At 38.9% G+C, this 22401-nt stretch overlaps 1 pseudogene; it reads right to left on the reverse strand.

Moving 5' to 3' along the window:
* LOC133102272 (nuclear pore complex protein Nup50-like) overlaps positions 1-21761 on the reverse strand; it is a 48730-nt pseudogene extending 26969 nt beyond the window's left edge.
* Positions 21762-22401: the final 640 nt, after the last annotated feature.

Consider the following 22401-nt stretch of genomic DNA (forward strand, 5'->3'; position numbering starts at 1 on the left):
AGGTAAGTTTGAGGTGCCTGAGAGACATCCAGGAAAAAGTGGAAATAATTATACATGTATACACCAATAATGCAGCTCAGGAAAGAGTTTTGGGCTAGAAAGTGATATCACGAGCTCTTGAACAAAGCTCACATGTCACAAAAATATTCAAAAGATAAACAAAGCACGGGTAAGTGAGAAGTTAACCCAGGGATGCTCCTTCCCTGAGACTTTCACTCATGAAGGCATTTGTTCAACCACAACTCTTGGAGGCTGCTGAGGGATAGACTCTCTGCCAGGGCTTTTAAAGATGAGTAGAATCGAGCTTCTGCCCTCAGGTGCTCACAGTGGGGGGAAGGTTCTTAAATGGGAACAAATAATAGAATGTGAAGAATAAGTAACAGAGGCACACTACAGTGGTTGTTTAGGACATAATTTGTTTTTCCTAGGAGACAGAGTCATAAGGAGACAGTGTCACAGAAAGCTTCACATAGTAAGAGTGACATATAAGAAAAGTCTTGAATATCTTTAAATGTAAATTAAATGAAGAAGAGAGTACTATAGCACAGAGTTAAAAGTTCCACACAGTAAGACTCTCTAGAGTTCAATAGTGCTAGACACAGACCAGAGTTTCCAAAACAAAAGGAAGAATGGCTAAAGATGATATAAGGGTTACTTTTTATGTTTGTTTGCTTATTTTGAGTTTTCATTTTCAAATAATGATGAATTAGATTAAGCCATGGTTTCTCAAAATCAGCATTATTGAAATGTTGGACCAGATAATTCTTATTGTGAGGGCTGCCCTGTGTACTAGAGAGGATGTTCATCAGTAGCCCCGGCCTTTACCCACTAGATACCAGTAGCACCCTTACCCTCATTTATGACAAGACAGTGCAAACATCCCCTGGGGGGAAAACAACCCACTTGAGAACCACTGGGTTAAGTCATCCATACTTTCAATTTCCCACATCACACATAAAAGACAATAGTTAAACGGTCCATGTGCCTTTTCTGCATTCTAGTACCTAAGTTCTTACCCATGCAACAAAATTACATTCATATTTGAATCAGGGATCACCGGAATCGTAATTTCCCGGCCTCTGAACAAGATCCAACTTATACTTCTCCTCTCCTCTGATTATCACTAAGTGATTACATTTAGCAATATCTATGCCTTCTGGTCTCCTTTTTATTTCTATTATTTTTCCTTTTTATTTCCATAACAAAAGTTACTTAACATTACTACAGTACCTTATAGTGTTCAGCGTTCTTCCACAAAGAGAAACAATTAGGCATGTTCCGTCGTTGTGAAGACAGGGAGTTTGGAAGTCTGTTACTGACAAATCTTGGAAATGAGGGAAAATAAAGAAATAGACATAGTAACTAAGGAAATCAGCTATACTGGGAAACAGGAGGGAGAGAGGGAGGAAGAGCAGGAAGGAGGGAAGGGAAGGGGCCTCCTTAATAGACACAATCTTTTTTCTCTCCCTTCTCTTTTGAGAAGCCCATTAAGCCTTCAGAAACAGAATGATTCATTTTTATATACACTGGATATTCTGTAAAAGTCCATAATTACATTAACAATGAAAACCTCATGGATGCATTGGAATAGTGCTAAGGCCTCCCAGGTTCAATACCCTACAAATCATTTAACAGAAAACAAACACAGGGCAGTCATGCAACCCAGTGACCACGTAAGTAGGTTCCATCCCCATCCGCTCAACCTTTTGACACATTTAAGCCTCAATATCCTTTCATCCAAGAAATTTTCAGAAATGTTTTATTTTAAGAAAAGCCAAAGGAAAACCTCTTTGCATTTCAAATACCTTATTTAGACATTGAGTAGCTAATGTTTTATTTAGAAAAATGAGTAATCATCCTGCAAGACTTATAAAATGCTTATGAGAGGAAAAAAAGACCTTTAAGTTGGAAAATTCCTCTCGAAGGAATTCTAAATGTTGCAAAGAACATACTGGACCAATTTTTTTTTTTAATTCTCTTTGCATCAGCGTGTATAATTCACATCTGGGTTGCAACACAGAGGCTGAGACTGTTTACAGATCATCATTATCAGAGACAGAAAAATGTAACTCTAGTGAAGTGGGGTCCAGGGTGACTGAAATCACCAGCAGATCTCCCCGAAGGAAGCCGTTGAATCTGGCCTCCCCTGCAAGCCAGAGAAGTGGAGCCAGACCATGAAAACATTATTGTGTAGATGCATGCTGCCCCCCGCAGAGGACTCCCTGGAAGGACAAAGACTTCTTGGTGGTTAGCGCTTTCCCATCATTTCTGTCCCCTTGCACCAGTCTGCTTCTGGACCAACTTTGCAAGGTTGGATAAGATAAATGTTGTCTGTTAGCCTCCATGTGAGCTGGAGAAAGTGTACTCCAATCCTTTCACTGAAATGAAGAATTTACAGCTTCCTACCAGTAGTTTGGGTTTACGTTCTGGGCCTCAAGGCAAGATTTCTGCGACAGCTTCACTGCCCCACAGACCGTTCGCTCTACAGATCCTCTGACTGGTCCTCCTTGAAACCCGGTCTTGCCTAACAGAGAGTTCTTCCAAATCCAGTGCCTGGGCAAAACAGGGCCAGACTGGGAGGCCCAGGACACCTCTGTGGGATACCCTGGGTGGATCAGAAACAACAGAAGAAAACAGGGAGTAAGGGGAGGATGTAAGAGAATCCAAACAGCTAAGCATCCTTTTCAGCTGCTTTAAATGCCCTTCTTCCTCCCTCCAGACCCCCAGGAGGAAGGATTGCATTCATTTGTTGCCTTTCCTTTTGATCAAATGCTCTAGAGCTCAGCTGCCACAGGTAGTAAGGTAAATCAATGTCTAGAATCCTGCCAGAAGGGAGGTGCTGCTACAGAGGGTGTGAGGAACCAGAACTGAGTTCAACAGCCGTGTTGCCTGCAGAGAAGCTGCCCTCCCTGGGTGGGTCCCCAGCCCTGGATGAGGCGGCTTATTTACTTTTATATCCATGGTTTCCACAAAGGTATGACCCTGATCATTGTTATATCTGGGAAGAACAAACTAAAAAGGTTTTTCTCTCAGTAAATGAGCTCCCCAGTAAGGAATAGAAGAAGGTCTTCTCAACGAACCTTCTACATAACATCACGAATCCAAGGACGACTCTCCATGGACTAAATTGCCAATCCTATGATCAGCTTCGGGCATTAGAATGGACATCATCATTTGTTGTCCAAATGAAATGCAAACCTCAGAATATCTTAAAGGATATCAGCATTTGTTGGGAAAATAAAGTATTAACAGAAAATACTTAATAAATTCATGATGAAGTTTTATTTGTTTATAAAGCTTATGTTTGGTTTTTTTTAATCTGGTGTTTATCCTTTCTTCTACAGTTATGACTTTACCCTATTTGTCAAACACCAGATGTTTAAAAACTTATTTCTGCTAATATTGTGCTTTTAAAAATTGTATCTCATTAAAACTCTCATTTGCTCTTTTTTTTCAGTATTGACTCTGAGATCATGACTTTTCTTTTCATATGTTTAAGAGTCATTTCTATTTCTATTTCTATTTCTCTCTGGTCACATTCTTTGTGCATTTTACTGTGGTTTTTCTGACCTTTTTTTTTTTAAATCAATTTGTAAAAGCTGTTCTTATAGCAAGGAGATTAACCAGTTAGCTGTCTTATGAATTTGAAATTACTTTTTTTCTGCCATGTTATCTGTTTTGACTTTTTATAGTATATATGCCATATACAATCTTTTTTTTTTCTGACACCACTTTTCTTTCTAGAGGTATAATGGTATATAATATTTCTGGGTTGTTGATTATATGTTCATATCTGTTTCTTTAAAAAGTGTTTGAAGGCGGGAATTGTATTCATCTTTACAGCCTCAACACAGTGTCTGGTACATATTGGAGGCTCAATGAATGTTTCAGTTCCCTCATGGCAGAGGTTTTCTCTATTTTGTTCACTAGCTTGTACCTAGGACCTAACCAGAGACTGGCTCTACTTCTCAAACGTATTTGCCAAAAGAATGCATGAATGAATAACTCAAATAATGTTCTGGGAGAAACATTAATTCAGGCATCATTATTTTTTGTCTTTAGAGAAGAAATTCAGATGTTTAAATATAATACAGTGTTATCAACTGTAGTCATCATGTTTTTACATTAGATCCTCAGAAGTTATTCACCTTATAGCTGAAAGTTTAAATATAATACAGTGTTATCAACTGTAGTCATCATGTTTTTACATTAGATCCTCAGAAGTTATTCACCTTATAGCTGAAAGTTTTTACCCATTTCCAACCTCTCCCTATCTGCCCCTTCCCCCAGCCCCCGGCAACCACTTTCAACTCTCTATTTCTAAGAGTTTGACTTTTTAGTTAGATTCCAAATATAAGTAATACTGTGCAATATCTGTCTTTCTCTGTCTGGCTTATTTCACTTAGTATAATGCCCTCAAGTGCCATCTATGTTGTCACAAAAGGCAGGATTTCCTTCTTCCTAATGGTTGAGTAATATTCCACATCTTTTTTATCCACTCATCTGTTAACACATTATAACCGAGGTTATTTCCATACCTAGGCTGTTGTGAATAATGCTGCAACGAACATGAAACTGCAGTTATCGCTTCGATATCCTGCTTTCATTTCCTTTGGATATACACCCAGAAGTGGGATTGTTGGATCATATGGTAGTGTTATTTTTAACTTTTTGAGGAACCTCCATACTGTTTTCCACAGTGGTTGCACCCATTAACAATCCCACCAACAGAGTACTAGGGTTCCCTTTTCTCCACATCTTTACCAATATTTGTTATTTACTGACATGAAATGCCACCTTCACCATATACAAAATTCCCACGTGAATACTCATTTTGGTTCCATGGATCTATTTGTGTTTTCATGGATCAATGTTGTTTTATTCATTTCTTCAACAAACTTTCCTGAGCGTCTACTAAGTGCCAGGCATTGTTCTGTTTCAGGCGCTAAAGATACAGCCTTTGGAGGGTTTTGAGCAAGGGAATTATATGATACGCTTTTTGCATTAAAAAATTATGATGAGAAATGTATTGAGAATAATTACAGGTTGAAGGTGTAGAAAAAGGGCAACCAATTTAGGAGGGGAACAACAATGGTAGCTTAGAGCTAAATGGTAGAGGTGAAGTTGGAAAGAAGTGGTAATAGTATGGATGTATTTTGAAGGTAAAACCAATCGGATTGACTATCAGATTGGAGGTTGAGTGTGAAAGAAAGAGAAACATGGAAGATAAGATTTTTTAACCAAAAAAACAGAGCAAATGGAATTGCTATTAAGTAAATTGGGAAGAATATGAAAGAAACAGGCTTGGGGGAAGTATCAGGATTGCTAAGAATTCTTGTGCATTCCACATCTGCACCACAGATGGGCAAGTTAAAATAGCAAAAGCTAGAACCAATTACTATTTTGCTCCAAAGATTATAAAATTCGTTAGAGCTGTTCACAAACATTCCAGTTTTCTTTCCAGGCATCTGGTAGTCTTACACTTCCCCATCCAATTTGAAGTTAGGTGTAGCCAAGTAACTAGCTGTAGTCAATGAATGCTAGTTACAAGGAGCCTTCATCAACTAGAGGCTCCATCGGTCTGAGTCCCTGAACATCCACAAGGAAAAAAGTTCTTCTATTATCCTGTGTTGGACATGTAGCTGGAGGAGGAAATAAACTTTGTTGGGTTAAGCCACTGAAGTTTTAGGGATGTTTGTTACTACAGCACTAGCTAGCACTACGTAGCATATTCTTACTGATACAGAAATTAGCACTTAGTGTGAGATGCAGTCATGATATATAACATAAAACCACAAATACATAGCATTGCTTAGTAATCAGGTGATGGGCAGCTAGGAAACTGTTATTGGAAGCTGAAAGGATGAGCATCAATGCTACATACCAATGATATTTTTGGTAAAACTGTTGCCTGAAATAACTTGGAGGGAAGATAATATGTAGAGAGAATCCGTAGCTTTAGTGAAAGAGATAAGAAAACAATGTTACTGTTGTGTGTTCATTGCTGTTAGCTTCATTTGATAAAATATGAGGAATAGATGAGTTCAGAAAAGAATTGGCTAGCTTCAGGCAGAAGTAAAAGCAAATAAACTGGACTAGATAAAATCCACAAATTAAAAAGCTGCAAGAGGCTACTAATTCTCCTTTCTCAATTTGTAAAAGAAAGAATTAAGGATGCCTTAGAATGATAAAGACCAGTTAGAACCCATGGAGGATAAAATCAAGGGTGTGGCTTTCAAACTCATTGTTAAAACCTCTGAATAGATTAAGGAGACAGAAGAGCAAGGTACAGCTAAAGGTTTAATGCTTATTTCTTCCAACTGGAAACAGGGTTTAGGGAAAAAAGATAAAAGCTTCATACGCTCTTACTTAACTCAAGTGGAGACAGGAGAACTTCAGCAAAATGAATTAGTATGTCTAAAATGAACTGGTTATTGGCAAATATAACTGAATGGAATCTAAAAGATATGGTGCTTGCTATTTTCAACAGAGTTAGACTACCACAGAAACCATATATGTGAACTGAAAAACGGTGGTGACTGTTCAAGCCTTAAAATGATCTCAGGTCTCCACAGGTATGAAGCAGATTGATAAAACTGCTCGGTACTCAATGACAGACAAACTTCCCAGTATCTGTTTTGATTATATCAAAGAATAATGGAAAAGAAAGAATATTCTAGAGCGACAGATTCAAAAGCCATGGCGAAGAGGGGACCAGGAAGCTCTCCCAGTGAGCAGAGTTGGGGTCTAAATCAAGGAATGTTCCTCACTGTAAGTGCAGGCCCAGCTGGATTTCAGAATCGCTATGGACCTGAAGCTGCTTTGTGTCTCCTGTTCTTCCCTCTTTCTAAATGGGAATGTTGACTTTGGTTGTCCTATGCCTCTCCCACCACTTTGTAATGAGTGTGTGGGAGATAGGTAATTTGTCTATCGCATTCACAGATCTTCAGACTTAAGAGCGGCCATGTCTAGACCTGGTAAAGACACTCTGCAGCAACACTCAGAGATTTTGGACTTGGGGCTGAATGCAATACCTGGATGGAACTTTTGGATAAGAGGTAGCCAGCTATTTGAGGACCAGAAAGGTAGACTACGGTGGTCATTGGCTGATAAAAATTGACCAGAAGTGAGATAAGCCACTTCCAGGTGGAAACTTTAAGAATGTAGGATTCCCACACATTCCCTTTTTCCTCCATCTGTCAGTATAAAAGTACATAAGGGAGTGGGTAAGTGTGACTCCTCCAAGTGGCAGGAAGGATAACAGAAACCCCAGTGAGCAGCCCTAATGACCACCGGAGTCCGCCTGTTCTCAGAGAAGAACTGTTATCCCTGAGGTATTCTAGTCTCAGCCTCCTTTCTGCAAGTGAAAGGGAAATAAAAGAGCAGACCCTGCCCACTCCCATTCCAGATCTCCTGGCAGAGAGGAGGAGCTACGTTTTCAGTCAGAAAGGAGACCAGAGTTTTAAAATCGACTCACTTTAAATCATCCAAAGTGACCCCAATTTTAATCTGGCCAAGATGTTGTCCAAGATACAACAAAGAGGAATTCATCTGAGCGTGGTCCCAGTCAGTGACTACAGGAAAACCGGATGGTTTCGTATTCATTCCCCACTGAGTTCAGACTGCTTAAGAAACCAGTTACAGCTGTGACCCCGTCGGAGCCCTTTTGTGCAAAGATAAACGTGGACTCTCAAAACGACGGATGTGGGAAATACCAGTGGATGTGACAGAACTGAGTTTGAAAGCATGTACAGAATGCTTTAAATCTCCTAAGAAAGTGTAGAGTAATACTCAAAAAGTTTAGAAAGGAAAAATAGTCGAGAACAATCTTAAGAGTTTGCCTAAGAGGTGGATTTCTCTGTCATTACTATAGAAACACCAAAAATAGAGGAGCATAGAAATTGATTTTTGAAGTCTCTGTCTCAGATCTTGAATTTCCAAACAGGAAACGTCTTCATAAACAAGAAGTGCCCACGATGGCCTGGATGCCAGAGCCCTGGGGTATGAAAACACTCCCATGGTCGCTCACTTAAACACACCACCCAAGACAGCAGCTAACACACTGAAACAGGCAGTGGGGGAAAGCTGTATTCCCTTTGATGCAAAAAGTAAATTATCAATAACCGAGTTTATTTTCCAAAAACGGAATTCCCACCCATTAGGGCTTTAGTGAATGTGAATGACTGTCTCACTAATGAAACCAGATGCCCCGATGTGTTGAATACTAGAGATCAGGGCATGTCAGTTTTTTGAATGAACGCCAGGAGGTCAGTTGAACAGGTGTGTGTGTAGATACACACTACAATGTGGACGGATTGGAGGGGTTCTAGCCACGGTCCCTTTAGACTCAGGAAATGTGGATTGTCTCTTAAAAACAAGTACAGCAGGACAATTTTCAGCCACTTGCTTTGCTCTGAGATCAATTTGACTAAACCCTGACACATCTCTCTTTTTTTTCAACTACCGATGCCATTATAGAAAAAAGCAGAGGAAGACAGTGATGGCCCGCATCCAATATTTGAGAAACAGGTGTCAAATGGATGATTTCAGGGGAACTGGCCTAGTCTGTAACCAGCTAAAGTGGACGAGACATTATCAGAGCAGCTGAAAGCTCAGTCAGCTGTTTTGGCAGCTTTTGGGAAGCCTGGGGTCAGCACCTTTCCTGAGGCCCCTTCCAAAACACACTGGCAAGATAAGATAGCTCATACCTACCAGTGGGCAGGCCTGTCAGTCTGCCAGCTTGAGACTAGTCAGTGTGACTAGTCGGGCAACAGGCAAAGGTCCAGGGTTTGCAGGAGCAGGACTGAGCCCCCAGTGAGGCTAAGAACCCCACCTCACAACCGCAACAAGGGGGTTGAGAAGTGCAACTGCCCATTGGTTAGCTTTACGTGTGGGCAAGGTGAGGGGGCTGGAGCAAGCTGCACCCACCTGAAATCAAGGGCATAGGCCTCACGTGAAAGCGAAAGCAGGCCTGCTGGAGCTTGAAAACCACAAACCAGTTGGGGAGAGAGAATGTCCTGGTCCCCCAAGAAACTAATCTCTGATCCAGTTAGGGAAGAGAACAAAACCTGAAATTACACCTGGTGATGGGCACACAGTAGAAAAGGGATGGGCTGCGAAGTGGCAATGCCAGCCTCTCCTGGGCCCAGGAAGGGCCTGCAAAGTCCACAGCCTGGATCCTCCTCTCCCAGGGACCTCCGTCGAAATAGAAAGGGGATTAAAACATGACATTTTTGAGATTCTCAGTTAGAGATTCTGGTTGGAAGATCAGCCCAACTTTCAGCTCAAAATTAAATCCTACATGGCTTCCTTTAAGGCAAAGGCAGCTTCTCACTGGCTGATGGAGCTGTGGCTGCTATAACCATGGGAAAGTGAGGCGCTCAGAGGGTCCTGGCCCAAGTTTTCTGACCAGTTAAGCCCCTGGAACTTCCGCCAAGGCCTCTGGAAGAATAGAATCTTCTAATAAAAGCAGAACTACCGTTAAATTTCCCACCAATAAAGCACAGAGCCTGGAAGCCAGGTTATATTTGAGTAACGAAATATATTAAAATGTGCCTTTTTTCCACCTGAGTTTCATGGAGCAAATTCAAATCTAAATACATATATTAGATAGATAGGACTCCAATCAAGAGCTACTCTTTTATACAAAAATATTTTTTGTATTATTTGGAAAACATGGATAAAAAAGAGAAGGAATGTCTGCATGATTTGGCCACTAAAACTTCAGGCCATTAGTGACGAGTGGGTGTACGACTTCAACCAAAAGAGTCATTCTAATGGGTCAGACAGCATTATGTACCTCTTGGAACAAACAGCCTTGGAGTTGTTCAAGGTTTGATATAGTTGCTGTTATTATTCCCAGTCTCATAATTTTTTTTATTGAAGTATAGTTGATGTACAATATCGTGTTAGTTTCAGGTGTACAGCACAGCGATTCAGTTATACATACATAAATGTGTATTCTTTTTCAGATTCTTTTCCCTTATAGGTTATTACAAGATATTGAGTGTAGTTCCCTGGGCTCTACAGTAGGTCCTTGTTGATTATCTATTTTATATATAGTAGTGTGTATATGTTGTCTCTCCCCCCCACCTTCTTTTTCCCTTTGGTAACCATAAGTTTGTTTTCTGTGTCTGTGAGTCTCTTTCTGTTTTGGGAATAAATTCATTTGTATCTTTTTTTTAAGATTCCACATATAAGTGATATCATATGATATTTGTCTTTCTCTATCTGGCTTACTTCACTTAGTATGATAAGCTCTAGGTCCACCCATTTTGCTACAAATGACATCATTTCATTCTTTTTTATGGCTGAGAAACATTCCATTGTGTGTGTATGTGTGTGTGTATACATATATATATACATATATACACATATATATATACCACAGTCCCATAATTTAAATACCATCTGTATATTCTAATGATTTCAAAGTTTCTATTTTCATCCTACACTCACTTCCAAGCTCCATGCATTCAACTGCCTGCTTTATACCTCCACCTGACGCTCACAAATCAAACTTGGTTTGCACATCTCTTCTTCCACTTGTGCTCTCCACCTTAACCGGTGCCACTTCCATCACCCAGTCTCTCAAGCAGGGATTCTGAGAATCACTTGATAGTGCCTCATCACTCAGTCTTCATTTTTTTAAAAAATCCATCCCAATTACTGTCAGTTCTACACACAAAATAGATTTCGAACTCATCCACTTTTCGTGCGTTCCACTGCCCCACGCTAATCCCTAGTCCCAGCCTCCATCATCCCTCCTCTGGGCCACCACTGCCCAGCCTCCTCTTTTGTCTCCTTTTCTTCTCCTGTTGCTCTCAATGCTATGTCTCCATCATCCAGTTTTCTTCTCCCACATGAGGTCCTCTTTCAGTTCTTCTTGCAGCACTGGCACTGTGGAAAATGAAAATGCTCATGGAACTCCGACCTCAATCTAGGATCACAAGATCCCTTCCTTCCCCATGTTTCTTTCAAGTTTGCTTAAAAATGTAAAACATGAAAAAAATTGTACATGATTTTGAAGAACTCAAACATTGTGGTTCAACAGAGCAGACTTCTTTTTCCTACCAACCAAGACTTTCCTTCCTTCTAATGCCAATTTATGCTCAAATACCATTTTTCCCCGAACAACCTGAAGTGTGAAAACATATACTTTCCTCTGCTCACACCCTGTCCGTAGCACATCCTGTAAAATTCCATCCTTCAGCAGTTAACTTATAGCTGTAGAATGATTATAGGTCTTAAAATGAAAGTTTGAAGGCTCAAGGAAAATAGTGGGTTCCTAATGTAAATATATCATGAGGCCAAACATTTCAGAAAATATTTGAGTTCCATAAACTTGCCTGTCTTAAAGGAGTCTTTGGAGAGCTATTGCTTTTTTCGTTTCCATTTAAAAATATGAAGTTTGTGCAATGATCATTTCCCCTAGGTTTGTAAATGGAGGCAAGCTGTACTTGGCTCTCCAAGAAAGATCACAAAGCCTAACCTTTCAGGATACTCTGGAAAAATGAACCATTTTTAAAGCAGTTCCTGCAGTGTTGGGATAAATTGCAGTACTGAATTCAGTGTATGCCTCAGTCTAGAAAAAGAAGTTTTTAAACCCTCAATAAACTTTTTTTTTGTCTAATATGAGTATGATCCAAAAGTAGATAAGATGGCATTGTTCAGTAGCTAAAAGTTAGATGGCAAAATGTACTGTAGCCAAGCCATTTCTGTATGGATCCCATAACCTCAGAAAACAGTGCAGTGAATGAAGTGAGTATGAATATCCCATATTCTGTCAAAACCTATAATAATGAAGGGAGTAAGGAGAATAAAACTTATAATTTTAGTGCAGGTGGATTCAATTAGGGGAAAAAAATGTTTTTTTGGATCCAGAAATTGCAGAGGCATAATAGGTATCTTTTGAATGAAATAAAAGAGGGGGATAGTCTTTTATTAATAGTAATGAGCATACATAACTGAAAGGATAACCAGAAGAGGAAGATGATGGAAAACAAATCACCAGACCTGGAAGTCCATTGTAGCAGAGTGGCTGACACTGTGTGACTTATTTCAAGGGGCGACTGAGAACTGGAGATGGGTTTCTCTTCTATGGGACTTTGGCATCGCTCGGTCTCTCCCTCGTCTGTTTCCGAATGTAAAGGTTGTGTGAGATAATGTCCAATGGCGACGTTTGCATGAAAGGGCTGTACCATGTCCCTAAGAAAGAATCACACCTGTGCAACCTCCCACAGGCTTTAAAACACCAGAAAATACTAAGTAGCTTTCCAAAGGATAGCGGTATTCTATACCTGGAATCCCAGATGCATTTTATTAAAGAAATACTGAGTTCAAAACTGACAATTAATATGGATGACTCGGGGGGGGGGGGTTGTTTTGTTTTGTTTTGTTTTGTAGCATTAAAAGTAACCCTAGATCATGCCAAATAACGGGAGGGTAGAGAAAGATCAAAGTCTGACAAGTAGAAGAATGACTGGGCTAATTGTTATGTTGTCTTGATGAAACAGTATGCAGCTACTGAAGATGATAAGTATGAAAATGAAACGTTAAAACCATTATGATTTAATCGTCATTGATAAGAACACAACATTGATTACAGTCATGGAAAAATATTTTTTGCACAAGGGCTAGAAGGGAGTATAACACATGAAAGTTATGTTTGGATGGTTGTATGATGGATTTTTAAAAATTTTTAGATCAATTTTGATATTGTTTTATACATTTTAAAACAATTCCTGACTATCAAGTGTATTACACTCTGTATGTTTAATATGCAAATAGAAATTTTAAATTTGAAATTAAGCAATTTTTATCTTCATTAAAGAGATACAAGAGTGTAACATTCGGCTGGTTCAAAGCCTAGCTCTGCCCCTAGATAAGGGGGTTAACTTTAGATAAGTTAACCTTTCTGCCCCTCAATTCTCTCCTCCACAAAATGGAAATCCTAACCCCTTGTGACTATTGTCAAAACTAAATTAGATCATTCATAAAAAGACTTAGCAGAGTACTTGGCACATAGGAAATGACAACTACTATTGTGAATATACAAAATATAAAGCTCATTTATATACATGTTTGTATTACATATATGTTTACGTATGTAAAGGCACTTAGCACGTGCCTGTCACATACACTCAGTACGAGGGAGCGATAACATGATACTCATGTAGCTACATCTATGAGCACATACTATATGCCAAGAATTCTGCTAAGACTCTTAAACACATATATTATGCACTGTATGTGACATGTTATATGTTCTATATTATAGCATCTCATTCTTACAAATATTCTGAGGGTGGGGAATTATTATCCCCATTCTACAGATAAGGAAATGGAGGCTCAAAAAGCTTAAATCACTTCCCCAAGATCACAGAACTGCTAAATGGCATAGCTAGACAAGAACAAGGTTAGCTGACACCAAATACAAACTCTTCACTGCTAGCCATACTGCTTTCAATAAATGAGAAATAAGATATACTTAGCTCACATTTCAGCCCAGTAGATGCTTCAATGGTTTGGTGACACTCAGTAAAACGGAGGTGCCAGTTTTTCCCTCAGTCACCTGTGAGTGTAAAGTCCTGTTGTGAAGACCGTGACTTTTCTTGTTGCTAAGAACCCTGGTCCTTCTGACCTCAGCTGCACCCAGCAAAGGCTGTGGGCTACTCTAATTTGAGAAATGAGGATGAGGGGTGTGAGGTCATCCCAAACTGGCGTTAAGGGAAAATAATTCCCCATTAGCAAGATGTACAAAGAAAGTCTTCCTCTGCAAATATGTCATTTTAACTATTAACACTGTTAAAGACGTTTTTTGTTTTGGAGGGTTTTGTTTTGTTTTGTTTTTACTTTTGGAACTCCTTTAAGTTTCTAATGTGCTACTATGAAACTTGGATCCCCAAGAGAAGGATTTAACATGCAGTATTTCCAAGACTCTTTTCCTCCCTAGAACCCTTTGTTCTGGGAGCTCCAATTAATACCTTCTGGAATGAGTGTCCCTAGCAGCCCATTCCGGGGATGCTGATCGAGCAGAATAAGCCACTGCCTGGCATCAGGAGATGGAGTCTGAATCCCAGCCCTCCACGCTCTCCAAGCGATAGAGGCAACTGCCGTGAGCCTCGGTTCTCGCCTATAAGATTAGGAGATGGTATCTAAAATGCTATGAGTGGTACAGAATGTCTTTCTCTGTCAACTTCTGGAAAAAATCAACCCACGCGATGACTCCACACCAGTGTGGCTCTTAATTCCATCCTTCCATGTGGTTGAGAACTGGCTGATACAGGAACAAGTGTTAAAAAGATTGAAGCCCATGTTGTTTGTTCTCAGCATAATACAGGAGGAATGTAAGAATTATAAAGCTAATAATGGAAAACTTAACAAGCTAACAGGGCTGAGGAAAAATATTCTTCTGCCAGGCAACACACGGATGCCATGCTCAGAAAGCAATCCCAAGTGTTTTTACTGTGGAATTTCTCTCTTTGCCTACCCAGCCCTACCGCCCACCACTCTCCAATACCCCCTCCCCTCCAGCCAAGCCAATGCCTCAGGTAAACAAAGCTCACCACACCTAAAATGCTTACTCCCTTCCCGTAATGCTCTATTCTTTTGCCCAAAACAGTGCCTCTCACCTGACGTGTGATGCCTTCCTTGATGCAGGGGATTCTGAGCTTCCTGAGAATAAGAACTCTGTCTTCTTGAATTTCCAGTTCCTCACATGATACTAGGCATATTGTAAAGACCAAATGATAACACCGGCTCACCATGTTCTCTCCAATCACTAATGCTTTTTCTACTTCTGTTAAGCATACAGATATGCATTTAAAACTATAATCTGCCACATATAATCATTTTTTCCATATTTTTCCTGGCTGCTTGTGGTATCTCTTCAATAGGTTATAAGAGACTTATTCCTGCAGGTCATAATACCAAGAAAAGTATTAGGCAAGTAGAAAGTATTTCCTGAATACTTGGGATTGTCTAGTTGATTGCAGTCCTTTTTTAAGAACCATTATAATATTAATAATATTGCTAGACTGTGATTAGCACTTGACACCTATTATTTTCTTTATCCCTCAACTTTGACATAAGTAACATCATCTGCATTTGTACATAAGAAAAATAAGACTAATGTAGTTAAGTGATTTTCTTAAGGTCATGCAGCTACTAAAATAAGATGTCTATAAAATCTGCTGTCAACTGGGATACATCTGAACATGAACAAAAACACTAAAAGTCATTAAAGTTGTAGGACTTTTTGAAGTATTTATTAACTGAGAGTTGGTTTTATTACATTAGTAAACCTACTAAATAATTTTATTCAAAATTTTTCAAAATTACAATTGTTTTAAAATAAAAATAAAGGAAATTGAAAAAATTCATGACTAACTGAACATTAAAAATAACATAAATTAATAATTAGTTATGATACATATTTCAATATCTAAAATTGTTTTATAGTATCTTTTGAGGAATTTTATTTTCATGATAGTTTTATTATTTTTACATTTTTCATAAAGTTTCCTGAAATCTTCAAAATTGCATTTTTGATAAGTAGATATAAAATTATAACACTTTCAATGGAATTTTTCCTATGAAACATACTTTTTATTAATTAAGAAAAATACTTTCTAAAGGTTTTGAGGTACTCAGAAAAATGTCTGCTAAAGAAAGTCTATCCTCATTTCTATTTTCCTCATCTTTTTTGTTTTGGAACAGATCAATTTTGTAGGCTAATTAATTTCATTCAGCGTTGTCTATTCAAAGAATGTTTCCTTTTAAGGAAAGTTCTTAAAATAAGTTGATTTATTACCCGTTAAATACTTTTACAAACAGAGACCCTGAAAAATTATAGGTAGGCACTCTCATTCCACTGCAATTCCAATATATAATAAATATTTGTCCAATTAAAATAGGAGTTCCACCAAAAGGTTCTTCCCATGAGTCAAGATATTCCAAAATACAAGTACAGAATTTATAAATCATCTTTTTTTCAGCTTTACTGGGGTATAATTGACCTATGAGATTGTAAGATATTTAAAGTGTACTTTGTGGTGATTTGCTATAAGTACACATTGTAAAAGAATTCCCCTTATCTAGTTAATTAACATGTCCATCACATCACATCTTTCTGTGTGTGTGAACATTTAAGTTTTACTCTCTTAGCAAATTTTGATTATACAATACAGTGTTATAAAATATACTCACCGTATTTTATATGAGATCTGAGGACCTTATTCATCTTATAGGTGGAAATCATAGTAACTTTTTTACCAACTTTTTCCTATTTTCCTCACTCCCTAACCCTTGGCAACCACTTTTCTACTCTGTTTCTATGAGTTTTGACTTTTATTTTTGATTCCACATCTAAGTGATACCGTGCATGACTTGTCTTTCTCTGTTTGGCTTATTTCACTTAGTATAATTTGTCCAATTAAAATAGGAGGGTCCATCCATGTTGTTAACAAAGGGTAGGATTTTCTTCTTTGTCATGGCTGAATAACATTCCATGGTGTGTGTGTGTGTGTGTGTGTGTGTGTGTATAATACCACATCTTTATCCATTCATCCATCAGTTATTGACATATCTTGGCTATTGTGATTAATGCTGCAATGAACATGGAAGTACAGATATCTCTTTAATATTCTGCTTTCATTTCCTTTGGATATATACCCAGAAGTAGAACTGCTGGATTGTATGGTAGTTCTATTTTTAATTTTTTGAAGAATCTCCGTACTGTTCTCCACAGTGGCTGCACCAACTTACATTCCCCCCAATAGTGCACAAGGGTCCCCTTTTCTCCACAGCTTCCCCGGCACTTGTTATCTCTTGTCTTTTTTGATGAGAGACATTCCAGCAGGGGTGAGGTGATATCTCATTACGGTTTTGCTTTGCATTTCCCTGACGATTAGTGACGTTGATTATTTTTAGATAATTGTCTCTTCATCCAGGCAATAAGTTTCGAAAAAGCAGGAATTTCTAATTATTAAAGTTTCTCTTTCAAGTTACTACTTTATCATCTCTTTTTACTTCAATTAAATAATTAAATCGGCCATTTTCTAAAAAGTAGAATTTTTTTAATTAAAAAATTTTCGACTCAGAGGTTTCTGTAGATAGGAAAAAAGCTATGCCTCGGAGCAAAAGCTCATCACCAACACATAGTGTTGGTGTTTGTAGCAGGTTGTTACAGAACTGGCCACTGTGGATTTTGTTAGTCAATGTGTCTTCTCTATATGTGATTAATTTTTAACTATTTTCCAAACACTAGAGACTTTATAAGGTCCTGGAAGTGCAAACACACAGTGAGAATGTTGAAAGGGTTATTAAAAGGCATAAAATTACAAGAGAAATAAAAATAGAAAGAATAAAAATGAAAGTGGAGAAAAAATGACAAATGTTATACCCCATACAGGATGAGTCGTTTGACAATGGAAATATTTGTGAAGAATAAAGAAGAAACTATGCATGCAAGAGTTGCATCGTGCCTGTGCAGTGACATTAATCCAAATAATTCAAACGTGAGTTCCATGAGGACAGAGATCCTGTCTGACTTTTCAGCTTTGTCCACTGTGCCTGGCTCATGTGCTGCAAATATTTGTTGAATAAGTTAATCAACCAATCAACCAAAGACAAGGAAATGTAATTGGCCAAATACAGACATTTTAGTGTATATTTAGAGAATCAGCATCCATGTTTCTTAAAGACTGAAGGGAAAACTTAAATGCTGAGCCTGATAGAAGCACTATCACCCACAGATTATGACCACCCAGGAATAATTCAGTGGGTTCACGACCCCTTAAAGTCATCAGAAGCAGAGAGTGTGTGGCAAGGTAGTGTTGCTTCCAAGGAGCTTTTTGCCTCAGTGGTGTCACAATCTAGAAAAATAATTGATTTTTTAAAAGATGCCTGAAGAAAGTTGTCAGCCAGAATTACAGGACTGCACTGGTTTAGAAATGAGCAAAGAAAATGCATCTACCCTTCCTCACAAGTCCTCATCCCAGGCGGAAGAGAGTGAGATCTTAACCTTGCAGACTAGTGACATCTCAACATCTTCCAGTACAAGGGACAATTTTCTGTGACTCTGTCTCTTTTGAATAAAGGCTTAATCACTCAAATTTCCTCCCCTCTCCACACTCCCCTTCAAGATCGATCTGGGTTAAAGCAGGAGGTGTAGGAGGTCCACGTGTCCTCATTGCGGGGGAGGAACAGCAATCCTTGTCTCCTCCATCTGGGGGGATTTGTGCTCTCCATGGTGCTGTCCCCAGTCACCCTGGTCATTTGTACCCTGCCGGCCTCCAGGCAGCTGTGTTGTCTTGTCTGCATATCTTGATGACTAGGCCTACTGTAGCTTTCACCTGCACTTGGGTCTCCTATGAGGTCTGCCTGTGACTTCTATTGCATCCTGCCTCAACAAGTCTGCCTTTCTCCAGTCCTGGTGAAACATCCAGTCTACTATGGGTTTATCTACTATGATAAACCCTCTGGCAAGATCACCAGTCAAACTCTTAAATATATTCCACTTCATCCAGAGAGCATGTCAGAATTTCTGGGCCCCTTCCATGACACCAGAATCCAAGGTCAGCTTGACCCAAACAAGCTTGTTTTTCCAGACATCTTTTTCTGCTACTGCTACTCTAATGGGAACCACTATTATCCCTCTGCCATGTTGTTTTTGAGACCACACATTAAGACAAACTCTTTCTAGGGTTCCAAAAGGGGAGTGGCCTAACATTCCTCTGCATTGGGTTTTTCCCTTAAACTAAACCACACAATCTGTTCCCTAAGATTTGAGCCTAGAGTTAGAAGTTTTGTCACTTATCTAATCTCCATCTACCCCTTTCCACAATCCCTGGGAGAAACTGTTGGCTTCCTACTCCCTCTTCCTTTCTGGGTGGAACTTTGTATCTTACCCTACTTCTTTCAGAGAAAAGACTGCTGGTCTCCATCTTAATGGCGAAAAGTTATCCTTTCTTTACAATGGGAGAATTTTGTGATCTAAATCAGGCAACTAAAGATATTCATAAATAAGGGCTTAATATCCAAAATATACCAAAAATTCATACAATTCAATGTAAAGAAAAAACAGATTAAAAATGGGCAGAGGACCTGAATAGACATTTTTCTGAAAGAAGGCATACAGATGGCCAGCAGGCCCATGAAAAGATGCTCAACATCACTAATCATCAGGGAAATGCAAATCAAAACCACAATGAGATACCACTTCCTAGCTGTCAGAATGGCTATTATCAAAAAGACAACAAATAAGTGTTAGTAAGGATGTGGAGGAGAGGGAACCCTTGTGCACTGTTGGGGGGAATGTAAGTTAGTGCAGCCACTGTGGAGAACAGTGTGCAGGTTCCTCAAAAAATTAAAAATAGAACTACCAGGACTTCCCTGGTGGCGCAGTGGTTAAGAATCCGCCTGCCAATGCAGGGGACACAGGCTCGAGCCCTGGTCCGGGAAGGTCCCACATGCCGCGGAGCAACTAAGCCCGTGCGCCACAACTACTGAGCCTGCGCTCTAGAGCCCGTGAGCCACAACTACTGAGTCCGCGTGCTGCGACTACTGAAGCCCGCACTCCTAGAGCCCGTGCTCCACAACAAGAGATGTCACTGCAATGAGAAGCCCGTGCACCGCAACGAAGAGTAGCCCCTTCTCTATGCAACTAGAGAAAGCCCGCGTGCAGCAATGAAGACCCAACACAGCCAATAAATAAATTAATTAATTAATTAAAAAAAAAATAGAACTACCATATGATCCAGCAATTCCACTTCTAGGTGTTTTTCCTAAAGAAAATGAAAACACTAATTCCAAAAGGTATATACACCCCTATGTTCACTGAGCATTGTTTACAATAGCCAAGATATGGAAGCAACATAAGTGCTCATTGATAGATGAATGGGTGAAGGATATGTGAGATATCTATATATAGATAGATAGATATATACAATACAATATATATATATCTTATATATAATAGATAATATATATAATGTATAATAGAATATTATTCAACCATAAAAAAGAATGAAATCTTGCCTTTTGTGACAACATGGATAGACCTTGAGGGCATTAATCTAAGTGAAATAAGTCAGACAGAGTAAGACAAATACCATATGATTTCCCTTATATGTGGAACCTAAAAAAACAAAACAAAAGAGCAACCATAACAAAACAGAAACAGAGTCATAGATAGATAACAAAGAAAAAACGGGTGGCTGCCAGAGGGCAGTGAGGTGGAGAGATGAGTGAAATAGGTAAGGAGATTAAGAGGTACAAACTTCCAGTTACAAAATAAATGAGACACGGGGGTGAAATGTACACAATGGGGAATATAGTCGATAATAATTTAATATATTTGAATGGTGATGAAGGGTTCCAGCTATATAATAAATAAGCCCTAGTGATGTGATGTACAACATGATTAATATAATGAGTGCTGCTGTGTGTCACAGATGAGAGCTGCTAAGAGAGTAATTCCTGAGAGCTCTCATGACAAGGAAAATATTTTCCTATTTTGTATCTACATGAGATGATGGACATTCACAGTAACTGTTTTTAGAATTATATACTCTATATATTAATAAATATGTATTATTTATAAGTATCATAAAAGCTTAAGATTCAGAAGTAATGTATAATTCAAATCATATTCAATTGCTTAATATGACACCACAAAACTAGGAATTTGGCTATATTTTATTCAAACTATTTCAGATGAAGAATTTGACTTTATTTTGTCCTTTCCTTTGCATGTTTTATATGGAATCTGTTCATTTCTGTTTTTCCCATCTGGAGACTTGGTGAATTCAGCAAGTACATTTGGTTTCTTGAATTGCCTTGTTCACATTTGGTTTAATCATATAAAAATGTCAGAAAAAAATAGATCACTATGTAAAAATACCTAGTGTTTAAAATAATCATCATCATCAAATAAGAAATTAAGAAAGTGCTCCATTGATTGGTATTTATAGTTTTTCACCAGGCCCCCAAAATGATCCTTTTGTAAAACTATGGACAAACAGCATTTAAATACGTTGAACAAAATTTACCTTAATAAAAACCAAATCCAGTTGAAAACAAAGAGCCAGAACCTGGAACCCAGAATAACAGCGAATACTGCCATTTGAGAATGCCTCTCTTCTTTTCCTCAAAGTGGTGCTTTTACCACCCACTCTCTGTCCTTCTGTGCACAATTTTAACAAGCTCCCTTAAAGTTATTAGAAAAAAACAGGAGATAAATGCATGTTCCATTGAATGCTATGATTTTTGAGAATTTTGTCACTTTTTTATTATGCTATAAATCAGTTTCTAAGTGCGTGTGTGGTGTACAGAGAGACAGCGAGACACAGAGATAGATATTGATTAAATGGACTTAAAAAAAGATCTAGAAAGATGCACTATGACCTGTTAACAGTGCTCAACTCTAAGGAGTGAGATTCCAAAGGTAGATTTTTCTCGTATACTTTTATATTCTTTGCATTTCCCACAAATATTACACTTAAAAATATTTAAGTAAAGGAAAACTACTTCTTGGTGCACTTAACGTAACAAAACATAGCAAGCTACATTCAAGAGTTAGGATAATTCTTCCCTCAAGTTTTCCCCCCTCAAAGGCAGCATTCGCCCTCTCACATAGGAGCAAAACGTAGGATTCATGTTGGCTTCTCTTTCCTTGACACGGTACTTCCAGCAAGATCTGTTGGCTCCTTGCCTCCTTCACCAGCAGCAGGCCAGGTCCAAGCCACGTCCTCGGCCATGTGGGCTACAGCACATGCCTGGGAACTGGTTTTCTGCTTCTGCTTCGCTCTGCTAAGTCACTCATGTCAATCCCCTGTGCAAAAACCTGTTCACATTTACGAGGAACAAAACCCAGCTTCCTTATCACCATGGGATCCAGGCTTTGTCTGTCTTTTCAGTCCTATCTCCTACCACTCATTGTTCCCTTCTCAGTCTGACCTACCTGCCATTCATCAAACATATCAAGCCCTTGACAGCTGACCTACTTGTATTAGTTGGCTTGGGCTGCCATAACAAAACACCAGAGTCTGGGTGGCTTAAACAATAGAAATTAATTCCTCCCAGTTCTGGAGACTGGAAGTATAGGATCAAAGTGTCGGCAGGTTTGGTTTGTCCTGAGGCCCCTCTCCTTGGCTCACAGATGCTACCTTTCCTGTGTCTTCACATGACCGTCTCTGTCTGTGTCTGTGTCTGTGTCCAAATCCCCTCTTCTCATAAAGATACCAGTCATATTGGATTAGAGACGACCCATGTGACCTCATTTTACCTTAATTGCCTCTTTAAAGGCTGTATCTCCAAACATAGTCACATTCTGAGGTGCTGGGGGTTAGGACCTCAACATTGCAATATGGAAAGGATACAATTGAGGCCGTAACAGTG

Source organism: Eubalaena glacialis, chromosome 12, assembly GCF_028564815.1.
Source record: "Eubalaena glacialis isolate mEubGla1 chromosome 12, mEubGla1.1.hap2.+ XY, whole genome shotgun sequence".
Lineage (NCBI taxonomy): Eukaryota > Metazoa > Chordata > Mammalia > Artiodactyla > Balaenidae > Eubalaena > Eubalaena glacialis.